Source organism: Periplaneta americana, chromosome 12 (assembly GCF_040183065.1).
Source record: "Periplaneta americana isolate PAMFEO1 chromosome 12, P.americana_PAMFEO1_priV1, whole genome shotgun sequence".
Lineage (NCBI taxonomy): Eukaryota > Metazoa > Arthropoda > Insecta > Blattodea > Blattidae > Periplaneta > Periplaneta americana.
In genome coordinates this window covers 102,814,074-102,830,466 of record NC_091128.1, presented here as the reverse complement: position 1 = coordinate 102,830,466, position 16,393 = coordinate 102,814,074, and the positions used below count along the sequence as shown (strand labels likewise).

At 35.8% G+C, this 16,393-nt stretch overlaps 1 protein-coding gene across 13 annotated transcripts in view; it reads left to right on the top strand.

Annotated features, from left to right (window-relative positions):
• sv (paired box protein shaven) overlaps positions 1-16,393 on the top strand; it is a 1,022,136-nt gene that overhangs the window by 791,575 nt on the left and 214,168 nt on the right. The window lies entirely within an intron of this gene.

The following is a 16,393-nucleotide window of genomic DNA, read 5'->3' as shown; positions in this document are numbered from 1 at the left end:
TCACATAGGAGTTATTGCAGGAACAACGACGATATTCTCCACCCAAATTGAGATATTTCTGATCCAGTGGGATCAACAGATATGTGCAGACGGCTGTCACACTGGTTCCGATCCCAGGCGACAGACCCTATGACACAGGAATACAAAAATTGATACCACAGTCTTATTTCCGGTGGAGAATATGTTGAAAACAGTTCAACAATATCTATATCTGTTCCAATAAATCTTTCCATGAAATTGTGTTTCCTTTCTGTAAACAGCGCCAGGGAAACTTACTTTCTTGGGGGCTCTCGTAATTGCGCTCGAGTGGCGAAAATTTATATAAGCACTTTTGACATTATTAACATGGTGGAAGAAAAAAATTAACTTTTTGTTTGCCCGCATGGGAATGTTTGCTTGTTAGTTACTTGGATTCTACTAAAATTAGCAACCGATTTCTCTACACTTTATGACAGGACGTGAAATTTACAATCCGGAGATATTCAACGAACCTAATTGCGTAATTATGAACTACACTCTCTCCTTACTGACGACTTTAAATTCCAGATGTATAGCCTAATGACGTGAGCAAGTAACTTACACTTTCTTGTCATATTGTTTTTCGTAAATTTGTCAGTTTAACGTGTACCGAGAAACGTGGTTAGAATTATGTTAGGATATGACTCTTCACTCGACGATGATATGAATCATCTGAAGTTACGTGGCACGAATTACCTCCGTATGGTTTTATTTAATGCTGTAATATAAACGAGTAACAGTGCCACAGAAACTAATGAAATCAGTTCCATTCTCCATGCTAGACATGTAAACATAACACTAGTATTCAGCCATTGTTGATTGTTGAACGTTTCTTTCTTCTGTGGCAGTGATCTTCTCTTCCTTTTTTTCGCAATATACACGATATGTAATAATAATGATAACCATTACGCTTCATTTTTCGCCTTATAAAGCCTTGGAAAATGATAGACTAGATGTATGTGTGTGTGAATCTTTTGTCGGGTCCTAAAGTGGGCGCTCGACCGCAACACGTACATTAGTACCTATCGCAGAAACAGAGCTGGAATTGAACTGAACTGATGTTCGGTAGCCAAACCGCAAAACCACCGCGGAGTGCCCTGCACTTTTTCTCTAACTACTACGGCGTAATGGAGGCAGCTCCAAGATCTCTGGAGAGGAGCTCTGTGCAACAGCGGCGTACTCAACTTTCCAAACACTACCGTGGCGAAACGCCATTCATAGACCCCTCGAAAATTTTGAACCGGAATCTGAGCGACTGTCAGTTCGGTGCAAGAACGGGTTCGATTCCCGGTGTTGACTGGAATGATGGGCCTAATAATGGAGCCACCGAGCGGGACTCGAATTCCTGCGCTACATTCAGGCGCTGTTCCGAATCCCACTCTATTGCCTGAATTCCTTCTTTTTTTTTTTTTTTTTTCCTTCCTTCCTTCCGAAGAGTTTCCAAACTGCAAGGCGAGTATCAGTCATTGCAACGGCGAATCAGTCACCAGCGTAGCTCAGTCTATTGAGGAGCTTGGCTGCGATCCGGAGTTGTGCTCGGGCGTGGGTTCGATTTCCGCTTGGGCTGATTACCTGGTTGGGTTTTTCCGATGTTTTCCCCAACCGTAAAGCGAATGTAAGGTAATCTAAATCTACGGCGAATCCTCAGCCTCATCTCGCCAAATACCATCTCCTTATCACCAATCCCATCGACGCTAAAATAACCTAATAGTTGACATAGCGTCGTTAAATAATCAAGTAAAAAATGGCAAATCCTTAAATTAATCGCTTTAAAATTACATCTCACTGTCACAAATTTCATCTAAGATTGGTAACTGCACAGTTGATACATTATCCTTAAATTAACAATTGAGAAAAATTTTGGTGGACAAAATCGGAGAAAGGGGGTTTCCCGATGACCTCCTGTTTCCGCGAGCATTACAAATTTCTGTGGATTGCAGAACTGGACGTTGTCATTGTTCAATATTACGTATAGTAGCAGTCCGAAGACAGTTGGAACCTCATAGTTGACATCAGTAAAACATCACTCATAAGGCAACTGAACCAAGTTGACATCAGTAAGTCATCATTCATACGGCAACTAAACCAAGTTGACATCAGTAAATCATCACTCATAAGGCAACTAAACCAAGTTGACATCGGTAAAACATCACTCATAAGGCAACTACACCAAGTTGACATCAGTAAATCATCACTCATAAGGTAACTAAACCAAGTTTACATCAGTAAAACATCACTAATAAGACAACTAAACCAAATTGACAGCAGTAAAACATCACTCATAAGGCATACCAAGTTGACATCAGTAAATCATCACTCATAAGGTAACTAAACCAAGTTGACATCAGTAAAACATCACTAATAAGACAACTAAACCAAGTTGACAGCAGTAAAACATCACTCATAAGGCAACTAAACCAAGTTGACAGCAGTAAAACATCACTCATAAGGCAACTAAACCAAGTTGACACCAGTAAAACATCACTCATAAGGCAAATAAACCAAGTTGACATCAGTAAAACATCATTCATAAGGCAACTAAACCAAGTTGACATCAGTAAAACATCAGTCATAAGGCAACTAAACCAAGTTGACATCAGTAAAACATCATTCACAAGGCAACTAAACCAAGTTGACATCAGTAAAACATCACTCATAAGGCAACTAAACCAAGTTGACAGCAGTAAAACATCACTCATAAGGCAACTAAACCAAGTTGACACCAGTAAAACATCACTCATAAGGCAAATAAACCAAGTTGACATCAGTAAAACATCATTCATAAGGCAACTAAACCAAGTTGACAGCAGTAAAACATCACTCATAAGGCAACTAAACCAAGTTGACAGCAGTAAAACATCACTCATAAGGCAACTAAACCAAGTTGACATCAGTAAAACATCATTCACAAGGCAATTAAACCAAGTTGACATCAGTAAAACATCACTCATAAGGCAACTAAACCAAGTTGACATCAGTAAAACATCACTCACAAGGCAACTAAACTAAGTTGGCATCAGTAAAACATCACTCACTAGGCAACTAAACCAAGTTGACATCAGTAAAACATCACTCATAAGGCAACTAAACCAAGTTGACATCAGTAAAACATCACTCATAAGGCAACTAAACCAAGTTGACATCAGTAAAACATCACTCACAAGGCAACTAAACTAAGTTGACATCAGTAAAACATCACTCACTAGGCAACTAAACCAAGTTGACATCAGTAAAACATCACTCATAAGGCAACTAAACCAAGTTGACATCAGTAAAACATCACTCATAAGGCAACTAAACCAAGAGATAATAGGATAGGATGACCAGTTCCTTTTCTCCTCCAATGCATACATCGCTGACTAGTAATAGGCCTATAGTTCACTAATAAGAATTCAGATACATACAAACAAATTGTTCTTCCTCTGACACATCGTCAAGTGAGATGTACTGCCTGATAACAGATGTAGCCTATTAGCCAAAACCTCAACCAGTAGTAGTTCAGTAATATTATTATTATGATATTATGTGAGAACATTTGTATTTTAATAACTCGCCTATTATCATCATCGTTATAATCACAATCTTTATCATATTCAAAATTATAATTTGGGATTTGCGAAAGGTCGCGGGTTCGATTCGCGTTAGAGTCATAGATTTTCTCCATTATCTAATCTTTCCGGCCTCACTGATATCAGGGTTATTTCCTTGGAGGTGAAGGCGACAAGCAAGTAGGAGTGACATCCCTACTGTTACTAATAGCGATTTATAGAAAAGATGGAAGCCTTAACCTCTCATTGTAAAAGGGATATCTTTACCCTTTTTTAACATCGTTATCTATATATGTATAATATTAATTATATTTATTATCACATTACCCTTATCGCCTCACCACGCTATCTTTTCTATCCAGTTTTCCATTATCTTTTTATCAACTTTTCCTTCATCATTAACATCAACAGCAACTTTTTCATCTTCATCCTTTTCGAATCTTCATCATCTTTCTCACCAATTATTTGTTCATTTTTCTCATCAGTTTCACAATCACATCATTATTATCAATTATCATCTTATTTTTCAACTTTATCATTCTCTTCGGTTTTGCAGATTTTGCTCTTTCAAATTTTTATCTGCTTATCTTTCAACATTTTAATTTCTTCTCCTCCATCTTTGTATCTCCTTCATTAACTCTTTTTTTTTCATCTTTAATTTTATCATCTTCCTCTTCTCCAACATTTACATCGTCTTCAATTTTTTCAGATTCAATCTTTTTGTCTTCAACTTCAACTTTTGCACTATTCTACTTTTTTTTTTTTTGTATTTATCTTTAACCTTTCAATCATCTTTGTAGCTATTTTCCATTCTTTTCATCTTGTTATTATTTCCTCCTTATCATGATTGTATTAATTTAACCATGCATATTTTTAACGATCATTATTTTAGATTTGGCCAGCACTAAACATTAAATTACAAACTTAATTAAACAGTGCAAAATTATTACAGTAGGCTATATCTCCACTTCTGTACCATATCCGCTATTTCAGTGATCAGAAACTCTAACACGTGGCGATTATTGAAAATATCTTAGGTCTACTATTTGTTCCCCTTATATTTCTTTTTATTAAAGGTTTTAACTTTTAACCCTTGTGTTTTACCCTAAGCCTACATTGTAAGTATTTAAATCTTAATTTGCATAACTACATTTCTTGTGTTTGTGCCAAATCTGTGGCCCGCGTGCTCCCGTGGAGGAATAAGTTGTTGAGTCGGTGAACCAGTCAGTTGCTTTCATATTAGCGAACACGCCGCCCTTCACTCCACTCCCACAGAAAAGCGGGGAGACACACGACATCACATTCACATCAACTCGCACTCCGTGCAAAACAAGAGTCCGGCTCAGGACCCAAGCGGAAGTTTCGTAAAGGGAGCCATTGTTATATAGAATAGGGTAAAGTGAGGTAATGCGACTTGAAATGTTATTCATTTTGGTTTGAATGATAGGATGCGGATAAATGCGAACCAATGCACTATCAGTTGAACTGTCACCATCAGAATACCATAGAGTATAACAGGAGAAATGCGATCTAAAATTTTGTGAATTTAACTTTGAATGACGGTTAGGGTGATGACGAAGTTCAGGACAGAAATTTGTACATGACACTTTGAAATACAGGCCACCATGGGTTAAAGAGTGTAAAACTTAAAAATTGTGCATCCTGACTGTTATTTACGACACGAGTATCGTAACGTTTCATATTACAATAAAGTATTGCAACATGAAGCTACGATAATTATATCGTACAACGTTTTATCCACTTTCATGAAAAAATTTTAAACAAAGTAATTGTATTGTTTTTATTAGTTTTGAACATGTCTTTTGTGGTGAGCCGATTGTATTAATATTAGTTTCTTCCTGCGAGAGGCGATTCATTTATGTTTGTTTTATTAGTTTTGAACACGATAGGTTTTGTTTATAACAGAAGAACAGCAGTACTAGTAGAAATAAACAGACGTTGTTAAAATGAGTTCAAACGAGGATTCAGATATTGAAAATGCTACAAATTCTGCAATTGAATGTTTACTACTGTAGAAATCCCGCGTGAGATATGAATGTTTATAATAAATAAAATCAATTCCATTAATGTGTGGTTCACATTACGCAACCAGTTAGATAATAGCGGTAGCATTACCTGACTAGTCGCGTAATAGAAGTATTATTACCTAACTAGTTGCGTAATGAATATGTTTACAACATTTGTATTAGTGATGTAAAGTCCACATTTGATATTTATGATATGATATATTTATTCCACCAGTTTACATCGGTCGTGATGGTCCTTCACATTTCTGCATACAGTGCCATCACTCCCTTGGATACATATTCTGCTTACACGTTTTTAAACATCCGGCTATTACATATAAATGACCCTGATTACTTTTCTATCACGTCTCTCACCTCTGTTTTCCTCCCTTCTTTTTCTATTTATCCTTCCCTTTCCTAGTTATCTATCTTATTCTTACTAATCTCATTTAAATAAACAATCACTTCTCTCAATCTCTTATTACTTGTTCCCAACATTGTTTACATTAGTTGAACTCTTCCATAGTTGTTAACTTATTCATTCACTTGATACACTAACGTTCACTGATCACTTATTCCCATTAATCTATTCTGTATATTTTCAGACGAAGTAGTTTCTACAGTTTCACTATATTTCCATTCCCACTTTCTTTATTATATTTGTATCACTACTTACTTATTATCACTCTCTGGTTATTACTTGTATCTTATCCTTTTTCACATTATTCCCTTGCCTTACCGTCTTTTCTGTCACTATCACTCTTTTCACTTTATCACTTCCTAAATTTTGTCACTCATGCATACTATTTTCACTTTATCACTTTCCTATGTTTTGTCACTCATGCACCAACCTCTTAAGTGATAACTTTTCTGTCCCTTACTTCTTTGCACTGACATACCTGTATTCGGTGTCGCTGATGTTATTTCATCCCTTCCAGTTCTTGCAGAATCTTGACCTCTTATCTTAGTATCTTCATCTCTCGATCCCATAAAGTCCACATTATGTAATCAAAGTGGATAAAATTAGTTACAGTTGCTTGTGTATCACTACTGTATGCAATTCAGTTGACTGGCAGTTCGAAACGTTGGGGATGAGTCTACGCTTTTACCGCACTATGTGAATACTGCAAACTTATTTGTCACAACATATTTAAATACTGCGTTTCAAAACATACCCATGATATCATGATTTCGTTACGATATGGTGAATCATCGAACTATAAGGAGACCCATATTCGCGATTCATTGTCGCGCTTGGACCATGCGTCGATGTCGCTCTCATGATCTGCATTGAGGCGCGAAGTGGCTGATTCCCGTTTCTCCTCATGAAACCACACAACCTGCACTATTGGACACATCACCATGCAGTATTCACACACAAGTGGTCTGCGTAATAAGCACTGAAATATTAGACCTACTCTTCTAATGTATGTGTCGCTGTAACACCAAACATTTTCTGCGAGCCTATTTGCACAGAAGCTATCAATTCGGAGACAGTTCGTTTTTACAAACATTATTAAGTATTACTTCATGCACCTTCTCATTCTTGTTGCCCAATCTCTTCTTTCTCTTCTTCTCCTTTCTTTTTTCTTCATCGTTTTGTTTTTCAATTTTTTCCTTTTCCCTCTCCTTACTTTCTTTTCTCCATTATTCTAAAATATACTTCTACTTTTTTTCTTCTTGCCCTCAACCTCTACTTCTTAAGTTTTCATTCCTTTCCTTTTTCCTCTTTGCATTTTATTCTTTCTTCAGTTTCCTGCTTCCCAATCTTGTCTTCTCCTTCGTCTTCTCTTCCTCCTACGTCTCTTCTTATTTCCACGTCTTCTCTTTTCTCTACTTCTTCTCTTCCTCATACGTCTTCTCTTCCTCATACGCCTTCTCTTTCTCCTACTATTTCTCTTCTTCCTACTTCTTCTCTTCCTCATACGGATTCTCTTTCCCTACTTCTTCTCTTTCCCTACTTCTTCTCTTCCTCTACTTCTTTTCTCCTAATTCTTCTCTTCCCCTCCGTCTTATCTTCCCCTACTTCTCTTCCTCATACGTCTTCTCTTCTTCATACTTCTTCTTTTCCCCTACTTCTTCTCTTAACCCTACTTCTCTTCCTCATACGTCTTCTCTTCCTTCTACGTCTTCTCTTCCTCTTACGTCTTCTCTTTCTCATACTTCTTCTCTTCCTTCTACGTTTTCTCTTCCTCTTATGTCTTCTTTTCCTCATACTTCTTCTCTTCCTTCTACGTCTTCTCTTCCTCTTACGTCTTCACTTTCTCATACTTCTCTTCCTTCTACGTCTTCTCTTCCTCTTACCTCTTCACTTTCTCATACTTCTTCTCTTCCTTCTACGTCTTCTCTTCCTATTATGTCTTCTTTTTCTCATACTTCTTCTCTTCCTTCTACGTCTTCTCTTCCTCTTACGTCTTCACTTTCTCATACTTCTTCTCTTCCTTCTACGTCTTCTCTTCCTTTTACGTCTTCTTTTTCTCATACTTCTTCTCTTCCTTCTACGTCTTCTCTTCCTCTTACGTCTTCTCTTTCTAATACTTCTTCTCTTCCTTATACGTATTCTCTTCCTCTTACGTCTTCTCTTTCTAATACTTCACCTCTTCCTTCTACGTATTCTCTTCCTCTTACGTCTTCTCTTTCTCATACTTCTTCTCTTCCTCTACTTCTCTTCCCCTACTTTTTTCTTCCTCCTATTCCTTTTCTTCCCCTACTTCTTCTCTTTCTCCTTCATCTTCTCTTCCTCTTACATCTTCTCTTCCTCCTACTTCCTCTCTTCCTCTACTTCTTCTCTTCTTCCTATGTCTTTTCTTACTCACACGTCTTCTCTTCCTCCTATGGTTTCTCTTTGTCCTACGTCTTTTCATCCTCCTAAATCTTTTCTTTCTCTTATTTATATTTTTTCTCTTCCTTACCCTCTAGCAGTACTTATTTTCTTTCCTCTCTTTCTTTTTTATTCTTATTCCCTTTCCTCTTTGTCACTGCTCGTCTAATTCACTCTCTGTCTCTTCTTTTTCTTACTTCTTTTTTTTCACTCATTTTCATCTCTTTTTTATAGAACTCGCTTGGTAAGCATAGTTATGTGTTTCACATTTTCGCTGGTTTCTGTATCTGTTAAAATAAATAATAGAATTTCATGAGCAAATTGTGACAGAGAAAGTAGGGTAATCGTTTTATATTACCATTTTCTTTCGCCACTAATTGATAACCACTAATTGAATGTAACATGTTGTTCAAATGTGATATCCAACCATATTCCACGGAAGTACTCAATTGCAACTTGATTGAACCAACAGTTTAATCAGAGTCTTCGATGAGAAAACGTTTCCCGGGAGTTTTCTGAGTTTAGTGTTTGACGATACAGTTGTGGGACAGAATTTTCCTTAGTAATCTGATTTCCACTTTCGTTTAACTCTAATATTGATTCATTAGAGCCGTATCACCTCATGATTTCCAAGCAGTATTTGTAGTTGAAAGAGCAGTTAAATAAATAACTACAATTAGAAATTTCGCTGGGTGTTGTACGTGAGCTACTAATGTCACTTTTGCTGTAGATAAAGTAACCGAACGGATTCCTAATGGAAAAAGGAGCACCACGGAAATGTGGCAAAGTGTTTTTATTCTGTAGACTTGAAAAAAAAAACATTACTGCACTAATCTTTTGTATCTTTTTAATAAGTACAGAGCATGGGCGTATTTCAATGAACGCAAATGGAATATTTGATATTGGAGGGGAAGTAGGTAGTGACAGAGCCTGTGTTACACAGCACAAGAAGGTGGTTGTACCACTTCTTCCACTACTAAAAAGTTGTCTTGTTGAAATATTTGACAATTAACTTTCAACATACATAGCTAAGATAAGAAATTATAATTTGGTAATCGTAGAAATTAGAATATGTCTATAGACACGGTTAAAGTCGATTGCCTCTTATGGTTGATGGACATTTAGAATTATTCCTTCTAAAATAATGTTAAACTGGGAGTACCGTGTTTTAGATTCCTCACCTATCATCCTCCGTAGAAAGTAATGGATGCAGCTTTTATAGATTCTGCCACTCCGAAATTAGAACTCAGCGCCGCAAGATTAACGGTATTCTGCAAGGTCTTAAATGATAACCACACCTAGAGGTGTATGTGAATGGAGACGGTGTGCATTCGTATTACATTTGATTCATTATTAAATATATACAACATCTAGGCCATTCCTACAGGTAGATACTACAGATATGAATCAGGAGATTTTCTAACGGTTACCAGACACTACAGAACATCTACGAATACTATTCGCGCATATATATATATATATATATATATATATATATATATATATATATATATATATATATATACACACACGTAAGTTCTTCAATTTATCTAAACATTACATATGTGGAATGATATTCATATTTAATTAAATTAAACAAATTTTGCTTTTTAAGAACAAACAATTATCGAAGTATCACATCATTATCATGTCTTGAATTTTTCATTAATATTTATTGTTTCAAATTATATTCCAATCAGAATCAAGAATCACCTGGTGAATACGAAACAATTATACATAGAAGATAATTTTAATTTTAACTTCCAACATAAAACACAATTTGTATTACATGCAAAAACAAACTTAGATTGTCATAATGTCATAAATAATAAAACGCAATCAGTCATAACGTCAGTAATTTTTTTCATAAAATTTAAATTCACGTCAAATTGTATCATATATACATAAGTATAACAATATTTTATATTTTTTTTATCAATTTTTATATATTTTACAGTGTTATTAACAAAACATACAACATTGTAACATGAGTTCTATGTATTTATATTTATATATTATATTACGCACATTTTCGGCAAGTTAGTAAATTCATATGCAAATCAATTAAAATCAACATATCCCCTACAACTATATTAAGATATTTACTACATATAACTCATGATTTTAATTTTATTGTTGTATCATACACAAATTCATCACAATGAATACATTCTACATTGGACTTACGTTTAGATATCGTTAAAACAATTAAGTATCTGATGATACCGCTCAGGCGAAAACGTTCATACGTTTCTTTTAGTAATGTGTATTAGCAAATATTAATTTTCAATGAAAATGATAAATTATATGATTGAAAAACTTTAAATAAATTTTATAATCTTGTAATCGATTTATCTGAAAACCAAAATGAATTGTAAAAAAAAAACTACAAAAAAAGTTGATACTTATATGAAATTAAGAAGGCCTGATGATGTATGAGAACAGCTCTTGAAACAGAATTGAAAATATGCTAAAATTTGATGTGTATAAATCTAAAATAATGAAATGTTGCTTATATGGTAGTGAATTGTGGATTTTTAAAAAGAAAATAAAAGTACAATTCGATGCAATTTTTGAAATGGGAGTGAAAAGTAGCTAGGCTACAGGATGACGAACCGAGATATAGACTAAAACATTGCAACACGAATATATTAACTTTTTATAAGCCAACACCTGTGGAGTAACGGTGAGCGCGTCTGGCCGCGAAACCAGGTGGCCCGGGTTCGAATCCCGGTCGGGGCAAGTTACCTGGTTGAGGTTTTTCCGGGGTTTTCCCCTCAACCCAATGTTGGGTAACTTTCGGTGATGGACCCCGGACTCATTTCACCGGCATTATCACCTTCATTTCATTCAGGCGCTAAATAACCTGAGATGTTAATACAGCGTCGTAAAATAACCCAATAATATAATATATATATATATATATATATATATATATATATATATATATATACTTTTTACAAAAAATATATCGAACACAGAAGTCAATAAAATTGTGGAACTTCACGTACAACGAGTGGACAGAAGAATACTACAGTATCATCAATTCATCACCTAGGAACAAGAAATAAATGCAGGTCTGGGAAAGGATGAATCGAGTAATTAGCTGAGAAGCCACAACTTAGCGAATAGTTTATTGCTGAAAAAAAATGAGGGAGGATTGCTAAAATGAAACTAAGAAATTCCAAGCTTTCACTGCGAGTCGATTGTGGAGAGAATTTTAGGTTTTTCAACAGTGTGTTGAGATTACATTTTTGCGATGTTTCAGAACTTGCTACACATTCCATTATGGCGGCCATAACGTCCAGTACCTGCAGAGATCACCCATTACTTTGGAGAGTCCGTTATGCTTGGTTATTCGAAACAATTGCACCTCTCTCTTTCAAATGTTCAGGGTAGCGATCACTTGACGTCTGTGTTTGCAAAATAATATTTTAGTCCTGGCCTATATGACCAATCACATACAACGGCTTATGCGGAAGAGAAGAGCTTAAGGAATTAGAATGTTTTCTGTTTAATATTTCTCTTGTATTCTAGGCGAGAAATCGAGTACTGGTCGAATTATAAAAGCAGAGGAAATAAAATAACTATCAGGGTTAGTCCTGTTAGCCTGTTCCGTCCCTTTAGGTGAACACATCTTGCTACCATAGTCTAGTATATACAGTCGCGAAGCTCAATACGTAGTAAATGCAAACATTAGATAGTTGCTCACCACTAGGATCGCTAATATCGCCCCATTACAGGCAATGCAAAATAGAACCGTCACAGTCTATTGTTTCTAGCACCCTCAAAACTCAAGCTTCGTGACTGTGTATAGTAGACTGTGTTGCTACCTTGTCCAGGGTGTACCTACATCCCTTCTTCCTCTTGGTTTGTAAGCCATAACTGCTTTGGAAAGTTCATTTTTTTGTCCATTCTTAGAATATGTTCATACCAATTTTGTTTCTGTTTATCTATTAGTTCAGTCTTATTGAATATTTATACATAGTTTATTTATTTCATCTATGATGAAGAAGAGAAACATCTGTCATTGCTCTGAGAAACTTCATTTCGGCTGTTTCCACTTTTCGTTTATTTCCTCTGTGTATTGTCCAATTTTTTCATGCATATTTCAACATACTTAGATGTTGCCATCACTATAAAATTTTAATTACGTGGAGTCTTCAGTAAGAAGTACTCAGCACATTTAGCTATATATAAGTTTACAGTGAGGGATTAATAATAAGGATTAATGTTTTTACTTAATCATTTATTTACGACGCTGTATCAACTACATGACAATGTAGAGTCAGTAAACTTTGTGATAACTAGATGGTATATTACGAGACTAAATACGTAATTTCCCTTTACGTTGTGCATGAAGGTGGGTATAATCTAGTTTTAGTTAACAGAATCATATCATAGAAAATGGAAAAAGGATAAATGATTCTCTATTAGATTTTCTATCGATATGGACAAAAAATACGATCCTACTCTCAATATTTACGGAATATGAGGATGTTAAATATTTGGGAAAAAAACATTTTTTCTGGGAAAACTATGATATTACACTTTTTTGTTATATACAACATGAACGGTATTCGGTCCGAAAATCTGAAGGGTTATTTCACTTCTACTCTGTATAAATTAGACGTAAAAGTGTTTGCTAACAAAGTTATTGCAAATTAAACTTTAGTGCTAGTAAATACTGTATTAGATCTAGGCATTACGAGAAGTTATTTACAATTCATTATGAAAATTTCAGATAAGTCGTTACTAATAACAATTACAATCAAATGACTTATACAAATGTAATTAAAATATTAAATATTCTTTTTACATAACATTCATTTGGTTGTTAACGTTACAATACGTCTGTTCATGTATATTAATATAACTTACATTACAAATAGCATAAGATCACCAGTAATAACATAACTTACAATATTTTCGGCTCAATGCGTCTGTACATTGACTACAATGAGACACACCATTTGAACAACTTTTCTACATAATTTCTACAGTACAACTAACTTAACAGAAAATTAGTAGTCTAACAAGCACAAAATCAATTCTACATAGGGTAAACTAGGGTCTGTTGGACAGTCGGGCATGTTGGACACTCTGTACTGTAACGTGTTACCTCGCCACTTGTGGGCACCACATTCTGCTAGAAGTCAATGACGGAAGTAGCCACGAGTGGGACTACTTCCTTCATTGACTTCTAGCAGAATGTGGTGCCCACAAGTGGCGAGGTAACACGTTAAAGTACAGAGTGTCCAACATGCCCGACTGTCCAACAGACCCTAGTTTACCCTATACATAATAGTATGCCTCTAGCAGATCACAATAAGTTACGCAAATAACAACAAACAACACGAAATTCAATTTTCCACGAAAGTTACAAATTATACAATATACGTAGATAACCAATTTAAACCAAAGATTATAAATAATATAATATATTATAATCTTGTTTTTAACTTCAATTTTAAATTTTAAATGAATTAAGTGCAATTTTAACTATTGTAAATAGGTTAGATTTATATAGCCTACTATTATATTTGAAATTTTATTGTTCATACTGACAGAAGATGAACACAATGATCACAATTTGTTAACAATTTTATACACATTTTTTCAACTTGTGTTGTAATATATAGGTTAATCAAATTATGTTGTATTTGTGTAACAATGCAAGACTTTACTCAAATTTGATATCGTAATAATTTGTTGTCTGATGATGCCGAAATGGCGAAAACGTTTTAACAACCAAATTAATGTGATGTAATAACAATATTTAATATGTTAATTACATTTGTACGATAAGTTATTTGACTGTAATATGATTAAATGATATTGATATTACGAGAAGTACTTTAAACACAAAATTGAAGCATTTTTTCTGGTTAATATGAGTATTAAATTATTTTTGTCCTTTGACTCCCGTCTGAACACTAAAAATCCAATGTGACACATGAAGGAAAGAAATTGGGAACCTCTGCTATAGCTGCTAGGCTGAACTTAGAGATTAGTGCCGTTCTCTCTTTGTAGATCTTAATGTGACAGGATAATGTATGCACTTTTATCAATGAATTGTTATTCCTCGAGTTACTATGAATAAACTTGTGAGTCAACCTATGAGGAGGGGCCAGCAGTTGATGTTCGCATTTCTTTTTAGCTACTCCCTCGCAAATAGGTCTGCCCATCGCACCGCTTTTTAGCTTTTCATCGCTCGAGGAAGAGGGGGGAATGGAATAGCCTAATGACTTGAACTGCGAGATGCACTTAAATATGGCCTGATCGTTAAGAACGTAATCAGGGATGTGGCTGCTTTCTGCGAGGAAGGAGAGGATATAAAAGCAGCGATATGCTGCCGCGTGGACGTAAAAACTTCCAGTTGTATCTCGGACACTCTGGGCAGGATTATCACAGAAGACGACGAGTTTGAATTGAAACGATACACTGTAATTACATGAAATGAAAGATTGAAGTAGCAAGCGAGGTCCAACATCACAAATCACTGGCTAAGAACTCGTCTTGAATAGTCATCGCAACTATGCAGTACATATTCCGAGTACTTAAAGTTGCAGAATGTTAGCTATTATGTTTGAAGCAACAGAGAAATAAAAGTATCTCATGTCATGCAATATAAAAAGTAAGTATTATGTCTATGTAAAACAAAAATACACTAGATTTCGAGATTTTCGTGGAAATACATTTTTTTTTCAGCAACCCTCACTGTCGTGCCGACTGCAATTCTCGGCTCCGATGAACATAGCACGATAGACAATGTCAAGTTTGCGAGGGCTTTTTCGGACTTCTGTTTTTTGACGTAGAGCTACGTCCTTCCCCGAGTGTGGTTGAAGTAGATACGGGATTTTGGGTGTCCCAAAAACTGCAACATTTGAAACATTTACTACACAGAAACCTATAAGAGCTACGTTAATGATTTAGTTACAGTTGGATAGAGAATAATGTCGTCTCTTAATAATATCTAAACCGGTTGGACCAGACGTTTGAGGCGCGAGGAGGACGCGGTGAAAATTGCCTTTAGCGACTTTGGTGCATTGCTGAGATATGAGTCAGGGCCGATTGCGTCAGTGTGAGATACGGAAGCGAGCAGTACCTCGTTCTGTAGATAACGCTATCAGTGGATAAAATCCCATTGATCTTCGAAGTCAAGCAGTTTTACGAATGCATTATTTGCTATAAAACAGCTAAGCTGAAGAGTTTCAAATTTGTAGAAGAGTTTCTTAGTAGCTCTTCACTCTTTACACTGAAGGCGCCACCGGTGTAACTCAGTTGGCAGAGGCGCTTGCCTTCTGATCCGGAGCTGCGCTCGGAGGTGAGTTCGACTCTCGCTTGGACTGATCTACTTGGTTGGTTTTTTTCGAGGATCTCTCCAATCGTAAAGCGAATGTCAAGTAATCTCGGTCTCATTTCAGGGCTACCATTTCACAGTCACCAATTCCATCGACGCTAAATAATCCAATAGTCGAAATTGTGTCGTTAAATAACCAACTAAAAGACATTCAATGAGTAATCTCCATGTCCGACCATTAAACGAGCGGGTCCGGGTTCAAATTCTGATTGGGACAAGTTACCTCGTTGAGGTTTTCCTGGGCTTTTCCCTCAACCAATTAAGAGCAAATGCTGGCCAACTTTCGGCGTTGTACCCTGGACTCATTTCGCTGGCATTATTACCTTCATCTCATTCAGACGCTAGATAGCCATAGCAGTTGATAAAGCGTCATAAAATAAACCAGTTAAAAACACTGTACTACCTCTCATAAAGTGCATTCGAGGTTCTCATGCATAGGAGAATCCTTACCGCTAAAATGTATGTGTGTCTGTATGTATTTAGTCACACTGTAAATGGGTAAATACCCGGTGGCAGTGGTAATTACTCTCATTAATGACAATTAATAGTAAACACAGTTGAAGAGTACACTGCAAGAATGATGGATGTTATTTGGAATACATTTTGCAGGAGAAGC